The sequence below is a fragment of the Amblyomma mixtum genome, chromosome 3, assembly GCF_055824585.1.
Source record: "Amblyomma mixtum isolate Tamu chromosome 3, ASM5582458v1, whole genome shotgun sequence".
Classification (NCBI taxonomy): Eukaryota; Metazoa; Arthropoda; class Arachnida; order Ixodida; family Ixodidae; genus Amblyomma; species Amblyomma mixtum.
The window spans coordinates 125,167,280-125,172,249 of record NC_143014.1 but is presented as its reverse complement, the minus strand read 5'-3'; positions in this window follow the sequence as shown (position 1 = coordinate 125,172,249).

Here is a 4,970-nt window from a genome sequence, read left to right as displayed (position 1 = left end):
CGATATTAATAAAGCTGGTAATGTGAATTCCTAAGTAAAGAAATTCCTCCGTGGCCTCTGGAATTGTAGTGCATTTTATATAGCGCGCTGTGATTGAAAGGGTTTAAAAGATCCGGCCGCAAGGATTTTTCCATTTTTTTTTTAAACTCCACTGCTGGTGCGGCTGTTTTCGTTAAAACTTCAGCATTGCAATGAAGCCGTAGGGATGTGTATGATAACTTTCATAAGCAGAATAGCAAAATCTTTTTTTTTGTTTGTTCTAACCAGATGTTCTTCGTACTAACTTTTCTCTGAGCACATGACTACATACGAATAAACATGAAACAGTTTCTTCTCCCCTTCGTTTGTTAAATACTTAGCGTCGTCACTGCCTTTTCCTGAAAGGTGCAAGCCCCGTGCGCTGGGGCTCAACTGAACATTCTTCGTTAAAGGCTAAAAGGTAAACAAAGAATATAAGGGCTAAAAGTTTTTGTTAGGCAAAGCATGCCGTGAAGATCTCTGTTGTTTACAAGTTTCTTTGTTTTTTTACTCAAGGTAGTAGGTAATAAGATTTCATAAACCGTCGGTTCGAAATAGCCTCTCGATGCGCCCGCGTTTAAGCAATCCAATCAAGTTAAAAGAAAAACTCTCACTATACAGAAGCACATAAGCTAGATACGTGTTGTAGTTAATGAAAGTGGCTCTTAACACGACGGCGTTAAAGACCCCGTCCAGCATAGAGACCATCGTAGTCGACGTTGGTGTGTCGAGGAAATTGAGAATAGTTGAGAGGATCCTGACGTCACAAAAACATAGTCTCGAGCAGGGATTTTAAAACACCCCGCAATGACCGCACAGTACAGCATTGATGACGTCACTGCAGAATTTGTCCTTGGCCTACAAGGTTGTGACATTATTCCAGCAATATTACTCAGTGCCTCTGAAGAAAGAAAAGCAATTTCGCTGAAAATGAAAAAAGTCGAGCCGAAACTCGAACCGCTGCCCTTGAAATGCGAGCACAAGGCGCTACCCTTGGACCCTTGCAGAGCTTTTTTTTTTTTATTGCGTTCGGAGTCATCGAAATGCCATGCATACAGGTAAGATGGGTATATACAGAACTGGGGCACTCTTTGCTGGCAGTGAACGCTCCATCTTTTACAGCTGTATTAAACTTCGAAACAGCAGTACAATTTCAACATCACACTTTCCGGGCTTCTATCATATTATAGATTTCTAAACGTCCACTAGGATCGGTTAAGGAAACACCTAATGAGAAGTAAAATATGAAAACTAATAGAGTAAATAAATAAATAAACATAAAACAAACAAGTGTCTGCGTTAGTGACCGGATATGCAGAGAGGACTCCAGGCCACTAGAAGGAAGCCATTGATGATATCGTGTAATACCCTCAATGCGGAGTTCAAGTGTCACCTGAATTATTTTCAACTGAGATGAGAAACATATCCTCATCTCCTTGAGGATCCTCCAGCTTAGCTATCAAGTTTCACTGGAGCACCTTTACGACTACTGGTTTTTGTAGCCTTGCCTCTGCAAACGAAATGTGTGAGCTCATGCTTTTGGCGCTGCCGGAGCTGATGACCGCATTGACCCGCCTGAGAGGGACAGAGAGAAAGAAAGTAATTTAATGACAGGAAATGTGGTGAGCTTGGCCGGCGGTAAGGTGACCTTGGGAAGGGGCAAAGGGAGAGCAAAGGGGGGAAACTATCCAAGGCGCCAGGGCGTACATAACTGGCGGCTGGTGTGCAATGAATTTTGTTCTCAGGTTTTTCAGGGAAATAGGCCTAGATTCCCATCTGAGACTCGCGCGCGCTGTGCTGTGCGCGTCTACATGGTGTACAGTCCGGACCATACATGTGCATATGCGTTTGTGGTGGGATGTGTCTCTATACTTAGCTTTTTCGGCAACAGTGCGCGAAGTGAGTGTACACCCGTTAGTGCCGGAATGAGAGCCCTTCTATGCAACCGTGCGGGCTGTGTGCGCGCGGGGTGTGAGTGCGTGCGCGCGTGCAAGACCTGCTCCATGAGGAACACGTGCGATGCATGTGCTACATGTCGTCTCGCGAGATGGGTGCCACCCAGTGTGAGCTAGTCTCCTCAAATCCAGACCCGCGTGTGGAGGAGTGCATGCCCTTTATCGTGCTCACATCATAAACAGCAAAAGCCGCCGCGGTGGCTCAGTGGCTATGGTGCTCGGCTGCTGGCCCGAAAGACGCGGGTTCGATCCCGGCCGCGGCGGTTGAATTTCTTTGGAGGAGAAATTCGAGGCCCGTGTACTGTGCGATGTCAGTGCACGTTAAAGAGCCCCAGGTGGTCGAAATTTCCGGAGCCCTCCACTACGGCGTCTCTCATAGCCTTAGTCGCTTTGGGACGTTAAACCCCATAAACCAACCAACCAACCATAAACAGCAAACGTTATACTAGTGAGGATGAAGACGAAAGTATTATATTTCTGTTCGAGACCACCGCAACTTGAAATAGCCGTTAAGGGCTGTTGTTTCTACCCCGAATACGAGCGTGTCTCCTGGCTTTTGTCACGGAGTCTGCAGAAAGGCACCATATACGTCGTCTGTCAGCCAAACAACCACTGTAGGAATAAAGAATATACTTTCCGGGGCAACAGCATTGGCATCGTAGCTTGTTAATTATTCTCCACTTTCAGTGCGCTACAGGATAAAGCTATCGCCAACCGCCAAGAATCGTAGCGAGAGCATTGTATTGACTACGGCGGTCATTGCTTCGTGGCACTGGTGTAAGTTGAAGGCACGCAGTCGAGCGTTCGTGTTTAGCGTGCTGACGGCGGTACAAGGCTTGAAGACATGGGTAGTGTATTGGGCTAACTCTCGATGATGTAGTAACCGGGATCTCATGTTTTGTTGTGTTGCCAGAACTGTGATAGAAATATGCCTATAAATTTTTGTCCGCAAGTTTTTCTAGAAGCGGCTTGCTTGTGCCTGGGTGTCTGTGCATTGTAAAGACTAGCCGTGCAGCGCTAATGATAAGGATCGAGTTTCAGGCCCCGCTGACAAATGTCGGGTGTCAGTGATCTCCACTTTCGAAATGCGTCGTTGCAAGATGTTATTAGCATCTACATGCGTCCCCTTAGTAAATCTTCCGTACTCGTGTGCTTCACTGAAAATAGGTGCTGTATTCTTAGATAGTTTTACATGGGAATAATGTAGTTCTCCTGACAACACAATATCACGCTAATAAAACACACACACACAGTTACAAATTGAAGAAAGAACAAAAGCAGTGTAAGAAGTTCATGCGAGAAATAAAGACACCTTCTCCTGGTGACAAAAATAAATATCCGGCATGCTTGCTCGCGCACATAACCGGCCACGTCGAAGCTGCTGTGCGCGTTCCCGATGGCATCAGCATTGGCCGTCGACGACATCAGCATAACAGCCCACCGGTAGAACCAGCTCGAGCATCATTCTCTTCGTGAATAGCCTGTGGAAACAAAAGGAAAATAAAAATGGTTGTAATGAGGCTAAGGAAGTTTACGTACTGTCACGTAGTGGTGACTGCAGTCCGGAGGAGAAGAAGACCGCGAAAATGACCTCTATAACAAAACTATTTATTTGTGTTCACATGCGCCCGCAAAGAACTGAATGAATCGGCGGCGGCGTAGCAACAAGCCTGTATGGCGGTCGTCGAACAGAATGCCTGCCGCTTTCGGGCGTGCTCATTTTAAATCTGATAGCGAACTGTCGAGATAAAGCGCGCAAAGTTACTAGAACATTCTGGAACAACTCAGATTCGGCTCCGTCTGGATGCGAACAATTGAGATCATTCTTGTCGCGTCTTACGTCACAAAGAAAGCGATAGAGCCGCGTGCCGACACCTTTGAAGAATAAACAAAGAAACACTAGATTCACGGTAATATGATGAAGCATTCTTCGACCAGTAGCGAAGTGTCTTATGCCTTGTTGGCTAGCTTTACATAGTGAACAGTTTTGATGTAGTATTATTGGCAGCCACCATTAATTAAAATAGTGACACTCAACGCAACCACATAACTTAAGAAAATCTTGTTATTAATTATTAACATTTTCCCGCATATGCATGCTCCGAACATAGAGGAATTATATCCTCAAATGAGGAATCTATACGCATTTTGAGATATCCGGCGCGCGGACACCACGTAAACTGAGGTCGCCTTGCAATTGTAGACTTGGTACGGTGATAGTGATGAATCGTGTTTCTATTTATTCACTGCTCGTCTAAAACCACGCAAGCCATTTTTAGCAGCACTGCCCTAGTGGCATGTCTTTTCGATGCCGAACCTTGCGGCGGGTGAAACAATTTAATCTGGGTGCCATGTTTCGCGGTAGGTGCCTGAGAGCGCGCGCTCGTCATGATGTGCAACTCTGGATTGTACTTTTACCTGCAGAAATATTTATATTGCAAAACGTTGCAAAACGGATAGCTCCTATTATTTGAAAACTTATGCGATCTTGGCCAAGTTTAGACGAGTGGTGCAAGAAGGAGTCGTTTTTCAGCCATCTGTTTCGGCCCAACGTATAGGCCTCAGCTGTTCGAAATCCAAATCGGAACTTTTTGCAATAAATGTTCATGAACTTCAGCCTTGACGGAGCTAACATCCAAACGGACGGTCGAAAACAAACAAGTCCTAGGCCTCTACATTTCCAGCAATGGCACTCAAAAGAATGCCATAGAAGCTACTCGCAAATCTCTGGAGAATGTTGCCACATTGATACCGAAAACAACAAGTACTTACTCTGCGTCATTACTGGACTGATAAACAGAAATAGAAGAGGAAACAGCCCTCACTGATACATAATACTTTGCCCTTTCACTAGGGCCACAGGTTGTTGAAGGTGTACCATCGAAATAGAAAAACTGCAGGAATAAATATTAAAGCTATTTGACCGTAAACAATGCACAAATCTGGCCCCCGTCTGACCATTGAGAGCTCTCGAACTAGGAAATTTAGTTCGGCGGG